This window comes from Gorilla gorilla, chromosome Y, assembly GCF_029281585.2.
Source record: "Gorilla gorilla gorilla isolate KB3781 chromosome Y, NHGRI_mGorGor1-v2.1_pri, whole genome shotgun sequence".
In the NCBI taxonomy this organism is placed as follows: domain Eukaryota; kingdom Metazoa; phylum Chordata; class Mammalia; order Primates; family Hominidae; genus Gorilla; species Gorilla gorilla.
Window position 1 is genome coordinate 38540132 of NC_073248.2, and position 23960 is coordinate 38564091.

Here is a 23960-nt window from a genome sequence, read left to right on the forward strand (position 1 = left end):
ATTTAATAGAATGGAGTCGAATGGAATAGAATGGAATCAACCCGAGTAGAACGGAATGGAATGGAATGGAATGGAATGGAATGGAATGGAATGGAATGGAATGGAATGGAATAGAATGGAATCAACTCGAGTAGAACGGAATGGAATGGAATGGAATGGAATGGAATGGAATGGAATGGAATGGAACGAAACGGAACGGAACGGAATGGAACGGAACGGAATGGAATGGAATGAACCCGAGTAGAACGGAATGGAATGGAATGGAATGGAATGGAATGGAATGGAATGGAATGGAATGGAATGGAATGGAATGGAATCTACCCGACTAGAACGGAATGGAATGGATTGGAATGGTATGGAATCTACCAGAGTAGAACGGGATGGAATGGAATGGAATGGAATGGAATGGAATGGAATGGAATGGAATTGAACAGAACGGAATAGAATGGAATGGAATGGAATGGAATGGAATGGAATGGAATGGAATGGAATGGAATGGAATTTAATGGAATCGAATGGAATAGAATGGAATCAACCCGAGTAGAACGGAATGGAATGGAATGGAATGGAATGGAATGGAATGGAATGGAATGGAATGGAATGAAATGGAATGGAATGGAATGGAATGGAATGGAAAGGAATAGAATGGAATCAACCGGAGTAGAACGGAATGGAATGGAATGGAATGGAATCAACCCGAGTATAATGGAATGGATTGGAATGGAATGGAATGGAATGGAATGATCAACCCGAGTAGAACGGAATGGAATGGAATGGAATGGAATGGAATGGAATGGAATAGAATGGAATCATCCCGAGTGGAACGGAACGGAACGGAACGGAACGGAACGGAATGCAATGGAATCAACCCGAGTAGAATGGAATGGAATGGAATGGAATGGAATGGAATCGAATGGAATCAACCCGAGTAGAACGGAGTGGAATGGAATGGAATGGAGTGGAATGGAATGGAATGGAATGGAATGGAATCGAAAGGAATGGAATGGAATGGAATGGAATCGAATGGAATGGAATGGAATGGTATGGAATGGAATGGAATGGAATCAACCCGAGTAGAATTTAATGGATTGGAATGGAATGGAATGGAATGGAATGGAATGGAATCAACCCTAGTAGAATGGCATGGATTGGAATGGACTGGAATGGAATGGAATGGAATGGAATAAATCCGAGTAGAATGGAATGGAATGGAATGGAATTAAATGTAATAGAATGGAATTGAATCAACCCGCGTGGAACGGAATGGAACGGAACGGAAAGGAACGGAACGGAATGGAACGGAAACCACCCGAGCAGAACGGAACGGGATGGGACGGGATGGGACGGGACGGGACGGGTCGAGATGGGACGGAATGGAACGAAACGGAAGGGCATGGAATCAACCCGAGTAGAAAGGAATGGAATGGAATGGAATGGAATGGAATAGAATAGAATGGAATTGAATCAACCCGCGTGGAACGGAAATAAACGGAACGGAACGGAATGAACCAGAGTAGAACGGAATGGAGTGGACTGGAATGGAATGCAATGCAATGGAATGGAATGGAATGGAATGGAATGGAATGGAGTCGAATGAAATAGAATGGAATCAACCCGAGTAGAACGGAATGGAATGGAATGGAATGGAATGGAATGGAATGGAATGGAATGGAATGGAATGGAATAGAATGGAATCAACTCGAGTAGAACGGAATGGAATGGAATGGAATGGAATGGAATGGAATGGAATGGAATGGAATGGAATGGAATGGAACGGAACGGGACGGAATGAAACGGAACGGAATGGAATGGAATGAACCCGAGTAGAACGGAATGGAATGGAATGGAATGGAATGGAATGGAATGGAATGGAATGGAATGGAATGGAATGGAATCTACCCGACTAGAACGGAATGGAATGGATTGGAATGGTATGGAATCTACCAGAGTAGAATGGGATGGGATGGAATGGAATGGAATAGAATGGAATGGAATGGAATGGAATGGAACAGAACGGAATAGAATGGAATGGAATGGAATGGAATGGAATGGAATGGAATGGAATGGAATGGAATGGAATGGAATGGAATGGAATGGAATTTAATGGAATCGAATGGAATAGAATGGAATAAACCCGAGTAGAACGGAATGGAATGGAATGGAATGGAATGGAATGGAATGGAATGGAATGGAATGAAATGGAATGGAATGGAATGGAATGGAAAGGAATAGAATGGAATCAACCGGAGTAGAACGGAATGGAATGGAATGGAATGGAATGGAACGGAACGGAACGGAACGGAACGGAATGAACCCGAGTAGAACGGAATGGAATGGAATGGAATGGATTGCAATGGAATGGAATGGAATGGAATGCAATGGAATGCAATGGAATGGAATAGAATGCAATGGAATGCAATGGAATGGAATGGAATCGAATAGAATGGAATGGAATGGAATGGAATGGAAAGGAATGGATTGGAATGGAATGGAATGGAATTGAATGGAATCGAATAGAATGGAATTGAATGGAATGGAATGGAATGGAATGGAATGGAATGGAATGGAATGGGAAGGAATGGAATGGAATCAACCCGAGTAGAACGGAATGGAATGGAATGGAATGGAGTGGAATGGAATGGAATGGAATGGAATTCAATGGAATAGAATGGAATGGAATGGAATGGAATCGATTGGAATCGAATGTCATCGAATGGAATTGAATGGAATAGAATGGAATCAACCCCAGTAGAACGGAATGGAATGGAATGGAATGGAATGGAATGGAATGGAATGGAATGGAATGGAATCGAATGGAATGGAATGGAATGGAATGGAATGGAATGGAATGGAATGGAATGAATTGGAATGGAACGGAATGGAATGGAGTGGAGTGGAATGGAGTGTAATGGAATGGAATGGAATGGAATCAACCCGAGTATAATGGAATGGATTGGAATGGAATGGAATGGAATGGAATCGAATGGAATGGAATGAAATGATCAACCCGAGTAGAACGGAATGGAATGGAATGGAATGGAATGAAATGGAATAGAATGGAATCAACCCGAGTAGAACGGAACGGAACGGAATGGAATGGAATCAACCCGAGGAGAATGGAATGGAATGGAATGGAATGGAATGGAATGGAATGGAATGGAATGGAATGGAATCGAATGGAATCAACCCGAGTAGAACGGAACGGAACGGAACGGAATGGAATGGAATCAACCCGAGTAGAACGGAATGGAATGGAATGGAATGGAGTGGAGTGGAATGTAATGTAATGGAATGGAATGGAATGGAATCGAATGGAATGGAATGGAATGGAATGGAATGGAATGGAATGGAATGGAATGGAATGGAACGGAATGGAATGGAATGGAATCAACCCGAGTAGAATTTAATGGATTGGAATGGAATGGAATGGAATGGAATGGAATCGAATGGAACGGAATGGAATGGAATGGAATGGAATGGAATGGAATGGAATGGAATGGAATGGAATGGAATGGAATCAACCCGAGTAGAATGGCATGGATTGGAATGGACTGGAATGGAATGGAATGGAATGGAATAAATCCGAGTAGAATGGAATGGAATGGAATGGAATTAAATGTAATAGAATGGAATTGAATCAACCCGCGTGGAACGGAATGGAACGGAACGGAAAGGAACGGAACGGAATGGAACGGAAACCACCCGAGCAGAACGGAACGGGATGGGACGGGATGGAACGGGACGGGACGGGTCGAGATGGGACGGAATGGAACGAAACGGAAAGGCATGGAATCAACCCGAGTAGAATGGAATGGAATGGAATGGAATGGAATGGAATAGAATAGAATGGAATTGAATCAACCCGCGTGGAACGGAATTAAACGGAACGGAACGGAATGAACCAGAGTAGAATGGAATGGAAAGAACTGGAATGGAATGGAATGCAATGGAATGGAATGGAATTTAATAGAATGGAGTCGAATGGAATAGAATGGAATCAACCCGAGTAGAACGGAATGGAATGGAATGGAATGGAATGGAATGGAATGGAATGGAATGGAATGGAATGGAATAGAATGGAATCAACTCGAGTAGAACGGAATGGAATGGAATGGAATGGAATGGAATGGAATGGAATGGAATGGAATGGAACGAAACGGAACGGAACGGAATGGAACGGAACGGAATGGAATGGAATGAACCCGAGTAGAACGGAATGTAATGTAATGGAATGGAATGGAATGGAATGGAATGGAATGGAATGGAATGGAATGGAATGGAATGGAATGGAATCTACCCGACTAGAACGGAATGGAATGGATTGGAATGGTATGGAATCTACCAGAGTAGAACGGGATGGAATGGAATGGAATGGAATGGAATGGAATGGAATGGAATGGAATGGAATTGAACAGAACGGAATAGAATGGAATGGAATGGAATGGAATGGAATGGAATGGAATGGAATGGAATGGAATGGAATTTAATGGAATCGAATGGAATAGAATGGAATCAACCCGAGTAGAACGGAATGGAATGGAATGGAATGGAATGGAATGGAATGGAATGGAATGGAATGGAATGGAATGAAATGGAATGGAATGGAATGGAATGGAATGGAAAGGAATAGAATGGAATCAACCGGAGTAGAACGGAATGGAATGGAATGGAATGGAATGGAACGGGTCGCAAGGAACGGAACGGAACGGAATGGAATGGAATGAACCCGAGGAGAACTGAACGGAATTGAATGGAATGGAATGGAATGGAATGGAATGGAATGGAATGGAATGGAATGGAATCGAATGGAATCGAATGGAATCGAATGGAATAGAATGGAATCAACCCGAGTAGAACGGAATGGAATGGAATGGAATGGAATGGAATGGAATGGAATGGAATGGAATGGAAGGGAACGGAAAGGAACGGAACGGAATAGAATGGAAAGAACCCGAGTAGAACGGAATGGAATGGAATGGAAAAGAATGGAATGGAATGGAATGGAATGGAATGGAATGGAATGGAATAGAATGGAATCACCCCGGGTAGAACGGAAAGGAATGGAATGGAATGGAATGGAATGGAATGGAATGGAATGGAATGGAATGGAATGGAATGGAATGGAATGGAATGGAATGGAGTGGAATGGAATGGAATGGAATGGAATGATCAACCCGAGCAGAACGGAATGGAATGGAATGGAATGGAATGGAATGGAATGGAATGGAATGAACCCGAGTAGAACGGAATGGAATGGAATGGAATGGAAAGGAATGGAATGGAATGGAATGGAATGGAATGGATTCGAATGGAATGGAATGGAATGGAATGGAATCGAATAGAATGGAATGGAATGGAATGGAATGGAATGGAATGGAATGGAATGGGAAGGAATGGAATGGAATCAACCCGAGTAGAACGGAATGGAATGGAATGGAACAGAATGGAATCAACCCGAGTAGAACGGAACGGAATGGAACGGAAAGTAACGGAATGGAATGGAATGGAATGGAATCAACCCGAGTAGAACGGAATGGAATGAAATCTAATGGAATGGAAAGGAATGGAATGGAGTGGAATGGAATGGAAGGGAATGGAATGGAATCGAATGGAATCGAATGGAATGGAATGTAATAGAATGGTGTCAACCCGAGTAGAACGGAATGGAATGGAATGGAATGGAATGGAATGGAATGCAACGGAATAGAACAGAATGGAACGGAAAGGAACGGAACGGAATGGAATGGAGAGTACCCGAGTAGAACGGAATGGAATGGAATGGAATGGATTGGAATGGAATGGAATGAAATGGAATGATCAACCCGAGTGGAATGGAATGGAATGGAATGGAATGGAATGGAATGGAATAGAATGGAATCTACCCAAGTAGAACGGAACGGAACGGAACAGAACGGAATGGAACGGAATGGAATGGAATGGAAAGGAATCAACCAGAGTAGAAAGGAATGGAATGGAGTGGAATGGAATGGAATGGAATGGAATGGAATGGAATGGAATAGAATGGAAAGGAATGGAATGAATTGGAATGGAATGGAATGGAATGGTATGGAATGGAATGGAATGGAATGGAATGGAATGGAATCAACCCTAGTAGAATGGCATGCATTGGAATGGACTGGAATGGAATGGAATGGAATGGAATAAATCCGAGTAGAATGGAATGGAATGGAATGGAATTAAATGTAATAGAATGGAATTGAATCAACCCGCGTGGAACGGAATGGAACGAAACGGAAAGGAACGGAACGGAATGGAACGGAAACCACCCGAGCAGAACGGAACGGGATGGGACGGGATGGGACGGGACGGGACGGGTCGAGATGGGACGGAATGGAACGAAACGGAAGGGCATGGAATCAACCCGAGTAGAAAGGAATGGAATGGAATGGAATGGAATGGAATAGAATAGAATGGAATTGAATCAACCCGCGTGGAACGGAATTAAACGGAACGGAACGGAATGAACCAGAGTAGAACGGAATGGAGTGGACTGGAATGGAATGGAATGCAATGGAATGGAATGGAATGGAATGGAGTCGAATGAAATAGAATGGAGTCAACCCGAGTAGAACGGAATGGAATGGAATGGAATGGAATGGAATGGAATGGAATGGAATGGAATGGAATGGAATGGAATGGAATGGAATAGAATGGAATCAACTCGAGTAGAACGGAATGGAATGGAATGGAATGGAATGGAATGGAATGGAATGGAATGGAATGGAATGAAATGGAATGGAATGGAATGGAATGGAATGGAAAGGAATAGAATGGAATCAACCGGAGTAGAACGGAATGGAATGGAATGGAATGGAATGGAACGGGTCGCAAGGAACGGAACGGAACGGAATGGAATGGAATGAACCCGAGTAGAACTGAACGGAATTGAATGGAATGGAATGGAATGGAATGGAATGGAATGGAATGGAATGGAATGGAGTGGAATCGAATGGAATCGAATGGAATCGAATGGAATAGAATGGAATCAACCCGAGTAGAATGGAATGGAATGGAATGGAATGGAATGGAATGGAAGGGAACGGAAAGGAACGGAATGGAATAGAATGGAAAGAACCCGAGTAGAACGGAATGGAATGGAATGGAAAAGAATGGAATGGAATGGAATGGAATGGAGGGGAATGGAATAGAATGGAATCAACCCGGGTAGAACGGAAAGGAATGGAATGGAATGGAATGGAATGGAATGGAGTGGAATGGAATGGAATGGAATGGAATGGAATGGAATGGAATGGAATGGAGGGGAATGGAATGGAATGGAATGGAATGATCAACCCGAGCAGAACGGAATGGAATGGAATGGAATGGAATGGAATGGAATGGAATGGAATGGAATGAACCCGAGTAGAACGGAATGGAATGGAATGGAATGGAATGGAATGGAATGGAATGGAATGGAATGGAATGGATTCGAATGGAATGGAATGGAATTGAAAGGAATGGAATGGAATGGAATGATCAACCCGAGTAGAACGGGATGGAATGGAATGGAATGGAATGGAATGGAATGGAATGGGAAGGAATGGAATGGAATCAACCCGAGTAGAACGGAATGGAATGGAATGGAACAGAATGGAATCAACCCGAGTAGAACGGAACGGAATGGAACGGAAAGTAACGGAATGGAATGGAATGGAATGGAATCAACCCGAGTAGAAAGGAATGGAATGAAATCTAATGGAATGGAATGGAATGGAATGGAGTGGAATGGAATGGAAGGGAATGGAATGGAATCGAATGGAATCTAATGGAATGGAATGTAATAGAATGGTATCAACCCGAGTAGAACGGAATGGAATGGAATGGAATGGAATGGAATGCAAAGGAATAGAACAGAATGGAACGGAAAGGAACGGAACGGAATGGAATGGAGAGTACCCGAGTAGAACGGAATGGAATGGAATGGAATGGATTGGAATGGAATGGAATGGAATGGAATGATCAACCCGAGTGGAATGGAATGGAATGGAATGGAATGGAATGGAATGGAATGGAATGGAATAGAATGGAATCAACCCGAGTAGAACGGAACGGAACGGAACAGAACGGAATGGAACGGAATGGAATGGAATGGAAAGGAATCAACCAGAGTAGAAAGGAATGGAATGGAGTGGAATGGAATGAAATGGAATGGAATGGAATGGAATGGAATAGAATGGAAAGGAATGGAATGAATTGGAATGGAATGGAATAGAATGGTATGGAATGAAATGGAATGGAATGGAATGGAATGGAATTCAATGGAATAGAATGGAATGGAATGGAATGGAATCGATTGGAATCGAATGTCATCGAATGGAATTGAATGGAATAGAATGGAATCAACCCCAGTAGAACGGAATGGAATGGAATGGAATGGAATGGAATGGAATGGAATGGAATCGAATGGAATGGAATGGAATGGAATGGAATGGAATGAATTGGAATGGAACGGAATGGAATGGAGTGGAGTGGAATGGAGTGTAATGGAATGGAATGGAATGGAATCAACCCGAGTATAATGGAATGGATTGGAATGGAATGGAATGGAATGGAATCGAATGGAATGGAATGAAATGATGAACCCGAGTAGAACGGAATGGAATGGAATGGAATGGAATGAAATGGAATAGAATGGAATCAACCCGAGTAGAACGGAACGGAACGGAATGGAATGGAATCAACCCGAGGAGAATGGAATGGAATGGAATGGAATGGAATGGAATGGAATGGAATGGAATCGAATGGAATCAACCCGAGTAGAACGGAACGGAACGGAACGGAATGGAATGGAATCAACCCGAGTAGAACGGAATGGAATGGAATGGAATGGAGTGGAGTGGAATGTAATGTAATGGAATGGAATGGAATGGAATCGAATGGAATGGAATGGAATGGAATGGAATGGAATGGAATTGAATGGAATGGAATGGAATGGAATGGAATCAACCCGAGTAGAATTTAATGGATTGGAATGGAATGGAATGGAATGGAATCGAATGGAACGGAATGGAATGGAATGGAATGGAATGGAATGGAATGGAATGGAATGGAATGGAATGGAATGGAATCAACTCGAGTAGAATGGCATGGATTGGAATGGACTGGAATGGAATGGAATGGAATGGAATAAATCCGAGTAGAATGGAATGGAATGGAATGGAATGGAATGGAATGGAATGGAATGAAATGGAATGGAATGGAATGGAATGGAATGGAAAGGAATAGAATGGAATCAACCGGAGTAGAACGGAGTGGAATGGAATGGAATGGAATGGAATGGAACGGGTCGCAAGGAACGGAACGGAACGGAATGGAATGGAATGAACCCGAGTAGAACTGAACGGAATTGAATGGAATGGAATGGAATGGAATGGAATGGAATGGAATGGAATGGAATGGAATCGAATGGAATCGAATGGAATCGAATGGAATAGAATGGAATCAACCCGAGTAGAACGGAATGGAATGGAATGGAATGGAATGGAATGGAATGGAAGGGAACGGAAAGGAACGGAACGGAATAGAATGGAAAGAACCCGAGTAGAACGGAATGGAATGCAATGGAAAAGAATGGAATGGAATGGAATGGAATGGAATGGAATGGAATAGAATGGAATCAACCCGGGTAGAACGGAAAGGAATGGAATGGAATGGAATGGAATGGAATGGAATGGAGTGGAATGGAATGGAATGGAATGGAATGGAATGGAATGGAGTGGAATGGAATGGAATGATCAACCCGAGCAGAACGGAATGGAATGGAATGGAATGGAATGGAATGGAATGGAATGGAATGGAATGGAATGAACCCGAGTAGAACGGAATGGAATGGAATGGAATGGAATGGAATGGAATGGAATGGAATGGAATGGAATGGAATGGAATGGAATGGATTCGAATGGAATGGAATGGAATGGAATGGAATCGAATAGAATGGAATGGAATGGAATGGAATGGAATGGAATGGAATGGAATGGGAAGGAATGGAATGGAATCAACCCGAGTAGAACGGAATGGAATGGAATGGAATGGAGTGGAGTGGAATGTAATGGAATGGAATGGAATGGAATGGAATCGAATGGAATGGAACGGAATGGAATGGAATGGAATGGAATGGAATGGAATGGAATGGAATGGAATGGAATCAACCCGAGTAGAATTTAATGGATTGGAATGGAATGGAATGGAATGGAATCGAATGGAACGGAATGGAACGGAATGGAATGGAATGGAATGGAATGGAATGGAATGGAATGGAATGGAATGGAATCAACTCGAGTAGAATGGCATGGATTGGAATGGACTGGAATGGAATGGAATGGAATGGAATAAATCAGAGTAGAATGGAATGGAATGGAATGGAATTAAATGTAATAGAATGGAATTGAATCAACCCGCGTGGAACGGAATGGAACGGAACGGAAAGGAACGGAACGGAATGGAACGGAAACGACCCGAGCAGAACGGAACGGGATGGGACGGGATGGGACGGGACGGGACGGGTCGAGATGGGACGGAATGGAACGAAACGGAAAGGCATGGAATCAACCCGAGTAGAATGGAATGGAATGGAATGGAATGGAATGGAATAGAATAGAATGGAATTGAATCAACCCGCGTGGAACGGAATTAAACGGAACGGAACGGAATGAACCAGAGTAGAATGGAATGGAATGGACTGGAATGGAATGGAATGCAATGGAATGGAATGGAATGGAATAGAATGGAGTCGAATGGAATAGAATGGAATCAACCCGAGTAGAACGGAATGGAATGGAATGGAACGGAATGGAATGGAATGGAATGGAATGGAATGGAATGGAATGGAATGGAATGAAATGGAATGGAACGAAACGGAACGGAACGGAATGGAACGGAACGGAATGTAATGGAATGAACCCGAGTAGAACGGAATGGAATGGAATGGAATGGAATGGAATGGAATGGAATGGAATGGAATGGAATGGAATGGAATGGAATCTACCCGACTAGAACGGAATGGAATGGATTGGAATGGTATGGAATCTACCAGAGTAGAACGGGATGGAATGGAATGGAATGGAATGGAATGGAATGGAACAGAACGGAATAGAATGGAATGGAATGGAATGGAATGGAATGGAATGGAATGGAATGGAATGGAATGGAGTTTAATGGAATCGAATGGAATAGAATGGAATCAACCCGAGTAGAACGGAATGGAATGGAATGGAATGGAATGGAATGGAATGGAATGGAATGGAATGAAATGGAATGGAATGGAATGGAATGGAATGGAAAGGAATAGAATGGAATCAACCGGAGTAGAACGGAATGGAATGGAATGGAATGGAATGGAACGGGTCGCAAGGAACGGAACGGAACGGAATGGAATGGAATGAACCCGAGTAGAACTGAACGGAATTGAATGGAATGGAATGGAATGGAATGGAATGGAATGGAATGGAATGGAATGGAATCGAATGGAATCGAATGGAATCAAATGGAATAGAATGGAATCAACCCGAGTAGAACGGAATGGAATGGAATGGAATGGAATGGAATGGAAGGGAACGGAAAGGAACGGAACGGAATAGAATGGAAAGAACCCGAGTAGAACGGAATGGAATGCAATGGAAAAGAATGGAATGGAATGGAATGGAATGGAATGGAATGGAATAGAATGGAATCAACCCGGGTAGAACGGAAAGGAATGGAATGGAATGGAATGGAATGGAATGGAATGGAGTGGAATGGAATGGAATGGAATGGAATGGAATGGAATGGAGTGGAATGGAATGGAATGGAATGGAATGATCAACCCGAGCAGAACGGAATGGAATGGAATGGAATGGAATGGAATGGAATGGAATGGAATGGAATGAACCCGAGTAGAACGGAATGGAATGGAATGGAATGGAATGGAATGGAATGGAATGGAATGGAATGGATTCGAATGGAATGGAATGGAATGGAATGGAATCGAATAGAATGGAATGGAATGGAATGGAATGCAATGGAATGGAATGGAATGGAATGGGAAGGAATGGAATGGAATCAACCCGAGTAGAACGGAATGGAATGGAATGGAACAGAATGGAATCAACCCGAGTAGAACGGAACGGAATGGAAGGGAAAGTAACGGAATGGAATGGAATGGAATGGAATCAACCAGAGTAGAACGGAATGGAATGAAATCTAATGAAATGGAAAGGAATGGAATGGAGTGGAATGGAATGGAAGGGAATGGAATGGAATCGAATGGAATCGAATGGAATGGAATGTAATAGAATGGTATCAACCCGATTAGAACGGAATGGAATGGAATGGAATGGAATGGAATGCAACGGAATAGAACAGAATGGAACGGAAAGGAACGGAACGGAATGGAATGGAGAGTACCCGAGTAGAACGGAATGGAATGGAATGGAATGGATTGGAATGGAATGGAATGGAATGGAATGATCAACCCGAGTGGAATGGAATGGAATGGAATGGAATGGAATGGAATGGAATGGAATGGAATAGAATGGAATCTACCCAAGTAGAACGGAACGGAACGGAACAGAACGGAATGGAACGGAATGGAATGGAATGGAAAGGAATCAACCAGAGTAGAAAGGAATGGAATGGAGTGGAATGGAATGGAATGGAATGGAATGGAATGGAATGGAATAGAATGGAAAGGAATGGAATGAATTGGAATGGAATGGAATGGAATGGTATGGAATGGAATGGAATGGAATGGAATAGAATGGAATCAACCCGAGTAGAACAGAATGGAATGGAATGGAATGGAATGGAGTGGAGTGGAATGTAATGTAATGGAATGGAATGGAATGGAATCGAATGGAATGGAATGGAATGGAATGGAATGGAATGGAATGGAATGGAATGGAACGGAATGGAATGGAATGGAATCAACCCGAGTAGAATTTAATGGATTGGAATGGAATGGAATGGAATGGAATGGAATCGAATGGAACGGAATGGAATGGAATGGAATGGAATGGAATGGAATGGAATGGAATGGAATGGAATGGAATGGAATGGAATCAACCCGAGTAGAATGGCATGGATTGGAATGGACTGGAATGGAATGGAATGGAATGGAATAAATCCGAGTAGAATGGAATGGAATGGAATGGAATTAAATGTAATAGAATGGAATTGAATCAACCCGCGTGGAACGGAATGGAACGGAACGGAAAGGAACGGAACGGAATGGAACGGAAACCACCCGAGCAGAACGGAACGGGATGGGACGGGATGGAACGGGACGGGACGGGTCGAGATGGGACGGAATGGAACGAAACGGAAAGGCATGGAATCAACCCGAGTAGAATGGAATGGAATGGAATGGAATGGAATGGAATAGAATAGAATGGAATTGAATCAACCCGCGTGGAACGGAATTAAACGGAACGGAACGGAATGAACCAGAGTAGAATGGAATGGAAAGAACTGGAATGGAATGGAATGCAATGGAATGGAATGGAATTTAATAGAATGGAGTCGAATGGAATAGAATGGAATCAACCCGAGTAGAATGGAATGGAATGGAATGGAATGGAATGGAATGGAATGGAATGGAATGGAATGGAATGGAATGGGAAGGAATGGAATGGAATGAACCCGAGTAGAACGGAATGGAATGGAATGGAATGGAATGGAATGGAATGGAATGGAATGGAATGGAATGGAATGGAATGGAATGGAATCTACCCGACTAGAACGGAATGGAATGGATTGGAATGGTATGGAATCTACCAGAGTAGAACGGGATGGAATGGAATGGAATGGAATGGAATGGAATGGAATGGAATGGAATTGAACAGAACGGAATAGAATGGAATGGAATGGAATGGAATGGAATGGAATGGAATGGAATGGAATGGAATGGAATGGAATTTAATGGAATCGAATGGAATAGAATGGAATCAACCCGAGTAGAACGGAATGGAATGGAATGGAATGGAATGGAATGGAATGGAATGGAATGGAATGGAATGAAATGGAATGGAATGGAATGGAATGGAATGGAAAGGAATAGAATGGAATCAACCGGAGTAGAACGGAATGGAATGGAATGGAATGGAATCAACCCGAGTATAATGGAATGGATTGGAATGGAATGGAATGGAATGGAATGGAATGGAATGGAATGGAATGGAATGATCAACCCGAGTAGAACGGAATGGAATGGAATGGAATGGAATGGAATGGAATGGAATAGAATGGAATCATCCCGAGTGGAACGGAACGGAACGGAACGGAACGGAACGGAATGCAATGGAATCAACCCGAGTAGAATGGAATGGAATGGAATGGAATGGAATGGAATCGAATGGAATCAACCCGAGTAGAACGGAGTGGAATGGAATGGAATGGAGTGGAATGGAATGGAATGGAATGGAATGGAATCGAAAGGAATGGAATGGAATGGAATGGAATCGAATGGAATGGAATGGAATGGTATGGAATGGAATGGAATGGAATCAACCCGAGTAGAATTTAATGGATTGGAATGGAATGGAATGGAATGGAATGGAATGGAATCAACCCTAGTAGAATGGCATGGATTGGAATGGACTGGAATGGAATGGAATGGAATGGAATAAATCCGAGTAGAATGGAATGGAATGGAATGGAATTAAATGTAATAGAATGGAATTGAATCAACCCGCGTGGAACGGAATGGAACGGAACGGAAAGGAACGGAACGGAATGGAACGGAAACCACCCGAGCAGAACGGAACGGGATGGGACGGGACGGGACGGGACGGGACGGGTCGAGATGGGACGGAATGGAACGAAACGGAAGGGCATGGAATCAACCCGAGTAGAAAGGAATGGAATGGAATGGAATGGAATGGAATAGAATAGAATGGAATTGAATCAACCCGCGTGGAACGGAAATAAACGGAACGGAACGGAATGAACCAGAGTAGAACGGAATGGAGTGGACTGGAATGGAATGCAATGCAATGGAATGGAATGGAATGGAAGGGAATGGAATGGAGTCGAATGAAATAGAATGGAATCAACCCGAGTAGAACGGAATGGAATGGAATGGAATGGAATGGAATGGAATGGAATGGAATGGAATGGAATGGAATGGAATAGAATGGAATCAACTCGAGTAGAACGGAATGGAATGGAATGGAATGGAATGGAATGGAATGGAATGGAATGGAATGGAATGGAATGGAATGGAACGGAACGGGACGGAATGAAACGGAACGGAATGGAATGGAATGAACCCGAGTAGAACGGAATGGAATGGAATGGAATGGAATGGAATGGAATGGAATGGAATGGAATGGAATGGAATCTACCCGACTAGAACGGAATGGAATGGATTGGAATGGTATGGAATCTACCAGAGTAGAATGGGATGGGATGGAATGGAATGGAATAGAATGGAATGGAATGGAATGGAATGGAACAGAACGGAATAGAATGGAATGGAATGGAATGGAATGGAATGGAATGGAATGGAATGGAATGGAATGGAATGGAATTTAATGGAATCGAATGGAATAGAATGGAATAAACCCGAGTAGAACGGAATGGAATGGAATGGAATGGAATGGAATGGAATGGAATGGAATGGAATGAAATGGAATGGAATGGAATGGAATGGAAAGGAATAGAATGGAATCAACCGGAGTAGAACGGAATGGAATGGAATGGAATGGAATGGAACGGAACGGAACGGAACGGAACGGAACGGAATGAACCCGAGTAGAACGGAATGGAATGGAATGGAATGGATTGCAATGGAATGGAATGGAATGGAATGCAATGGAATGCAATGGAATGGAATAGAATGCAATGGAATGCAATGGAATGGAATGGAATCGAATAGAATGGAATGGAATGGAATGGAATGGAAAGGAATGGATTGGAATGGAATGGAATGGAATTGAATGGAATCGAATAGAATGGAATTGAATGGAATGGAATGGAATGGAATGGAATGGAATGGAATGGAATGGGTAGGAATGGAATGGAATCAACCCGAGTAGAACGGAATGGAATGGAATGGAATGGAGTGGAATGGAATGGAATGGAATGGAATTCAATGGAATAGAATTGAATGGAATGGAATGGAATCGATTGGAATCGAATGTCATCGAATGGAATTGAATGGAATAGAATGGAATCAACCCCAGTAGAACGGAATGGAATGGAATGGAATGGAATGGAATGGAATGGAATGGAATCGAATGGAATGGAATGGAATGGAATGGAATGGAATGGAATGGAATGAATTGGAATGGAACGGAATGGAATGGAGTGGAGTGGAATGGAGTGTAATGGAATGGAATGGAATGGAATCAACCCGAGTATAATGGAATGGATTGGAATGGAATGGAATGGAATGGAATCGAATGGAATGGAATGAAATGATCAACCCGAGTAGAACGGAATGGAATGGAATGGAATGGAATGAAATGGAATAGAATGGAATCAACCCGAGTAGAACGGAACGGAACGGAATGGAATGGAATCAACCCGAGGAGAATGGAATGGAATGGAATGGAATGGAATGGAATGGAATGGAATGGAATCGAATGGAATCAACCCGAGTAGAACGGAACGGAACGGAACGGAATGGAATGGAATCAACCCGAGTAGAACGGAATGGAATGGAATGGAATGGAGTGGAGTGGAATGTAATGTAATGGAATGGAATGGAAAGGAATCGAATAGAATGGAATGGAATGGAATGGAATGGAATGGAATGGAATGGAATGGAACGGAATGGAATGGAATGGAATCAACCCGAGTAGAATTTAATGGATTGGAATGGAATGGAATGGAATGGAATGGAATCGAATGGAACGGAATGGAATGGAATGGAATGGAATGGAATGGAATGGAATGGAATGGAATGGAATGGAATGGAATCAACCCGAGTAGAATGGCATGGATTGGAATGGACTGGAATGGAATGGAATGGAATGGAATAAATCCGAGTAGAATGGAATGGAATGGAATGGAATTAAATGTAATAGAATGGAATTGAATCAACCCGCGTGGAACGGAATGGAACGGAACGGAAAGGAACGGAACGGAATGGAACGGAAACCACCCGAGCAGAACGGAACGGGATGGGACGGGATGGAACGGGACGGGACGGGTCGAGATGGGACGGAATGGAACGAAACGGAAAGGCATGGAATCAACCCGAGTAGAATGGAATGGAATGGAATGGAATGGAATGGAATAGAATAGAATGGAATTGAATCAACCCGCGTGGAACGGAATTAAACGGAACGGAACGGAATGAACCAGAGTAGAATGGAATGGAAAGAACTGGAATGGAATGGAATGCAATGGAATGGAATGGAATTTAATAGAATGGAGTCGAATGGAATAGAATGGAATCAACCCGAGTAGAACGGAATGGAATGGAATGGAATGGAATGGAATGGAATGGAATGGAATGGAATGGAATGGAATAGAATGGAATCAACTCGAGTAGAACGGAATGGAATGGAATGGAATGGAATGGAATGGAATGGAATGGAATGGAACGAAACGGAACGGAACGGAATGGAACGGAACGGAATGGAATGGAATGAACCCGAGTAGAACGGAATGGAATGGAATGGAATGGAATGGAATGGAATGGAATGGAATGGAATGGAATGGAATGGAATGGAATGGAATGGAATGGAATCTACCCGACTAGAACGGAATGGAATGGATTGGAATGGTATGGAATCTACCAGAGTAGAACGGGATGGAATGGAATGGAATGGAATGGAATGGAATGGAATGGAATGGAATTGAACAGAACGGAATAGAATGGAATGGAATGGAATGGAATGGAATGGAATGGAATGGAATGGAATTTAATGGAATCGAACGGAATAGAATGGAATCAACCCGAGTAGAACGGAATGGAATGGAATGGAATGGAATGGAATGGAATGGAATGGAATGGAATGGAATGGAATGAAATGGAATGGAATGGAATGGAATGGAATGGAAAGGAATAGAATGGAATCAACCGGAGTAGAACGGAATGGAATGGAATGGAATGGAATGGAACGGGTCGCAAGGAACGGAACGGAACGGAATGGAATGGAATGAACCCGAGGAGAACTGAACGGAATTGAATGGAATGGAATGGAATGGAATGGAATGGAATGGAATGGAATGGAATGGAATGGAATCGAATGGAATCGAATGGAATCGAATGGAATAGAATGGAATCAACCCGAGTAGAACGGAATGGAATGGAATGGAATGGAATGGAATGGAATGGAATGGAATGGAAGGGAACGGAAAGGAACGGAACGGAATAGAATGGAAAGAACCCGAGTAGAACGGAATGGAATGGAATGGAAAAGAATGGAATGGAATGGAATGGAATGGAATGGAATGGAATGGAATAGAATGGAATCAACCCGGGTAGAACGGAAAGGAATGGAATGGAATGGAATGGAATGGAATGGAATGGAATGGAATGGAATGGAATGGAATGGAATGGAATGGAGTGGAATGGAATGGAATGGAATGGAATGATCAACCCGAGCAGAACGGAATGGAATGGAATGGAATGGAATGGAATGGAATGGAATGGAATGAACCCGAGTAGAACGGAATGGAATGGAATGGAATGGAAAGGAATGGAATGGAATGGAATGGAATGGAATGGATTCGAATGGAATGGAATGGAATGGAATGGAATCGAATAGAATGGAATGGAATGGAATGGAATGGAATGGAATGGAATGGGAAGGAATGGAATGGAATCAACCCGAGTAGAACGGAATGGAATGGAATGGAACAGAATGGAATCAACCCGAGTAGAACGGAACGGAATGGAACGGAAAGTAACGGAATGGAATGGAATGGAATGGAATCAACCCGAGTAGAACGGAATGGAATGAAATCTAATGGAATGGAAAGGAATGGAATGGAGTGGAATGGAATGGAAGGGAATGGAATGGAATCGAATGGAATCGAATGGAATGGAATGTAATAGAATGGTGTCAACCCGAGTAGAACGGAATGGAATGGAATGGAATGGAATGGAATGGAATGCAACGGAATAGAACAGAATGGAACGGAAAGGAACGGAACGGAATGGAATGGAGAGTACCCGAGTAGAACGGAATGGAATGGAATGGAATGGATTGGAATGGAATGGAATGAAATGGAATGATCAACCCGAGTGGAATGGAATGGAATGGAATGGAATGGAATGGAATGGAATAGAATGGAATCTACCCAAGTAGAACGGAACGGAACGGAACAGAACGGAATGGAACGGAATGGAATGGAATGGAAAGGAATCAACCAGAGTAGAAAGGAATGGAATGGAGTGGAATGGAATGGAATGGAATGGAATGGAATGGAATGGAATAGAATGGAAAGGAATGGAATGAATTGGAATGGAATGGAATGGAATGGTATGGAATGGAATGGAATGGAATGGAATGGAATGGAATCAACCCTAGTAGAATGGCATGCATTGGAATGGACTGGAATGGAATGGAATGGAATGGAATAAATCCGAGTAGAATGGAATGGAATGGAATGGAATTAAATGTAATAGAATGGAATTGAATCAACCCGCGTGGAACGGAATGGAACGAAACGGAAAGGAACGGAACGGAATGGAACGGAAACCACCCGAGCAGAACGGAACGGGATGGGACGGGATGGGACGGGACGGGACGGGTCGAGATGGGACGGAATGGAACGAAACGGAAGGGCATGGAATCAACCCGAGTAGAAAGGAATGGAATGGAATGGAATGGAATGGAATAGAATAGAATGGAATTGAATCAACCCGCGTGGAACGGAATTAAACGGAACGGAACGGAATGAACCAGAGTAGAACGGAATGGAGTGGACTGGAATGGAATGGAATGCAATGGAATGGAATGGAATGGAATGGAGTCGAATGAAATAGAATGGAATCAACCCGAGTAGAACGGAATGGAATGGAATGGAATGGAATGGAATGGAATGGAATGGAATGGAATGGAATGGAATGGAATGGAATGGAATGGAATGGAATAGAATGGAATCAACTCGAGTAGAACGGAATGGAATGGAATGGAATGGAATGGAATGGAATGGAATGGAATGGAATGGAATGGAACGGAACGGGACGGAATGAAACGGAACGGAATGGAATGGAATGAACCCGAGTAGAACGGAATGGAATGGAATGGAATGGAATGGAATGGAATGGAATGGAATGGAATGGAATGGAATGGAATGGAATCTACCCGACTAGAACGGAATGGAATGGATTGGAATGGTATGGAATCTACCAGAGTAGAATGGGATGGGATGGAATGGAATGGAATGGAATGGAATGGAATGGAATGGAATGGAACAGAACGGAATAGAATGGAATGGAATGGAATGGAATGGAACGGAATGGAATGGAATGGAATGGAATGGAATTTAATGGAATCGAATGGAATAGAATGGAATAAACCCGAGTAGAACGGAATGGAATGGAATGGAATGGAATGGAATGGAATGGAATGGAATGGAATGGAATGGAATGAAATGGAATGGAATGGAATGGAATGGAAAGGAATAGAATGGAATCAACCGGAGTAGAACGGAATGGAATGGAATGGAATGGAATGGAACGGGTCGCAAGGAACGGAACGGAACGGAATGGAATGGAATGAACCCGAGTAGAACTGAACGGAATTGAATGGAATGGAATGGAATGGAATGGAATGGAATGGAATGGAATGGAATGGAGTGGAATCGAATGGAATCGAATGGAATCGAATGGAATAGAATGGAATCAACCCGAGTAGAACGGAATGGAATGGAATGGAATGGAATGGAATGGAAGGGAACGGAAAGGAACGGAATGGAATAGAATGGAAAGAACCCGAGTAGAACGGAATGGAATGGAATGGAAAAGAATGGAATGGAATGGAATGGAATGGAGGGGAATGGAATAGAATGGAATCAACCCGGGTAGAACGGAAAGGAATGGAATGGAATGGAATGGAATGGAATGGAGTGGAATGGAATGGAATGGAATGGAATGGAATGGAATGGAATGGAATGGAGGGGAATGGAATGGAATGGAATGGAATGATCAACCCGAGCAGAACGGAATGGAATGGAATGGAATGGAATGGAATGGAATGGAATGGAATGGAATGGAATGAATCCGAGTAGAACGGAATGGAATGGAATGGAATGGAATGGAATGGAATGGAATGGAATGGAATGGAATGGAATGGAATGGAATGGAATGGAATGGAATGGATTCGAATGGAATGGAATGGAATTGAAAGGAATGGAATGGAATGGAATGATCAACCCGAGTAGAACGGGATGGAATGGAATGGAATGGAATGGAATGGAATGGAATGGGAAGGAATGGAATGGAATCAACCCGAGTAGAACGGAATGGAATGGAATGGAACAGAATGGAATCAACCCGAGTAGAACGGAACGGAATGGAACGGAAAGTAACGGAATGGAATGGAATGGAATGGAATCAACCCGAGTAGAACGGAATGGAATGAAATCTAATGGAATGGAATGGAATGGAATGGAGTGGAATGGAATGGAAGGGAATGGAATGGAATCGAATGGAATCTAATGGAATGGAATGTAATAGAATGGTATCAACCCGAGTAGAACGGAATGGAATGGAATGGAATGGAATGGAATGCAAAGGAATAGAACAGAATGGAACAGAAAGGAACGGAACGGAATGGAATGGAGAGTACCCGAGTAGAACGGAATGGAATGGAATGGAATGGATTGGAATGGAATGGAATGGAATGGAATGATCAACCCGAGTGGAATGGAATGGAATGGAATGGAATGGAATGGAATGGAATGGAATGGAATAGAATGGAATCAACCCGAGTAGAACGGAACGGAACGGAACAGAACGGAATGGAACGGAATGGAATGGAATGGAAAGGAATCAACCAGAGTAGAAAGGAATGGAATGGAGTGGAATGGAATGAAATGGAATGGAATGGAATGGAATGGAATAGAATGGAAAGGAATGGAATGAATTGGAATGGAATGGAATAGAATGGTATGGAATGAAATGGAATGGAATGGAATGGAATGGAATTCAATGGAATAGAATGGAATGGAATGGAATGGAATCGATTGGAATCGAATGTCATCGAATGGAATTGAATGGAATAGAATGGAATCAACCCCAGTAGAACGGAATGGAATGGAATGGAATGGAATGGAATGGAATGGAATGGAATCGAATGGAATGGAATGGAATGGAATGGAATGGAATGAATTGGAATGGAACGGAATGGAATGGAGTGGAGTGGAATGGAGTGTAATGGAATGGAATGGAATGGAATCAACCCGAGTATAATGGAATGGATTGGAATGGAATGGAATGGAATGGAATCGAATGGAATGGAATGAAATGATCAACCCGAGTAGAACGGAATGGAATGGAATGGAATGGAATGAAATGGAATAGAATGGAATCAACCCGAGTAGAACGGAACGGAACGGAATGGAATGGAATCAACCCGAGGAGAATGGAATGGAATGGAATGGAATGGAATGGAATGGAATGGAATGGAATGGAATCGAATGGAATCAACCCGAGTAGAACGGAACGGAACGGAACGGAATGGAATGGAATCAACCCGAGTAGAACGGAATGGAATGGAATGGAATGGAGTGGAGTGGAATGTAATGTAATGGAATGGAATGGAATGGAATCGAATGGAATGGAATGGAATGGAATGGAATGGAATGGAATGGAATGGAATGGAATGGAATGGAATGGAATGGAATCAACCCGAGTAGAATTTAATGGATTGGAATGGAATGGAATGGAATGGAATCGAATGGAACGGAATGGAATGGAATGGAATGGAATGGAATGGAATGGAATGGAATGGAATGGAATGGAATCAACTCGAGTAGAATGGCATGGATTGGAATGGACTGGAATGGAATGGAATGGAATGGAATAAATCCGAGTAGAATGGAATGGAATGGAATGGAATGGAATGGAATGGAATGGAATGGAATGGAATGGAATGGAATGGAATGGAATGGAAAGGAATAGAATGGAATCAACCGGAGTAGAACGGAGTGGAATGGAATGGAATGGAATGGAACGGGTCGCAAGGAACGGAACGGAACGGAATGGAATGGAATGAACCCGAGTAGAACTGAACGGAATTGAATGGAATGGAATGGAATGGAATGGAATGGAATGGAATGGAATGGAATCGAATGGAATCGAATGGAATCGAATGGAATAGAATGGAATCAACCCGAGTAGAACGGAATGGAATGGAATGGAATGGAATGGAATGGAATGGAAGGGAACGGAAAGGAACGGAACGGAATAGAATGGAAAGAACCCGAGTAGAACGGAATGGAATGCAATGGAAAAGAATGGAATGGAATGGAATGGAATGGAATGGAATGGAATAGAATGGAATCAACCCGGGTAGAACGGAAAGGAATGGAATGGAATGGAATGGAATGGAATGGAATGGAGTGGAATGGAATGGAATGGAATGGAATGGAATGGAATGGAGTGGAATGGAATGGAATGGAATGGAATGATCAACCCGAGCAGAACGGAATGGAATGGAATGGAATGGAATGGAATGGAATGGAATGGAATGGAATGGAATGAACCCGAGTAGAACGGAATGGAATGGAATGGAATGGAATGGAATGGAATGGAATGGAATGGAATGGAATGGATTCGAATGGAATGGAATGGAATGGAATGGAATCGAATAGAATGGAATGGAATGGAATGGAATGGAATGGAATGGAATGGAATGGGAAGGAATGGAATGGAATCAACCCGAGTAGAACGGAATGGAATGGAATGGAATGGAGTGGAGTGGAATGAAATGGAATGGAATGGAATGGAATGGAATCGAATGGAATGGAATGGAATGGAATGGAATGGAATGGAATGGAAT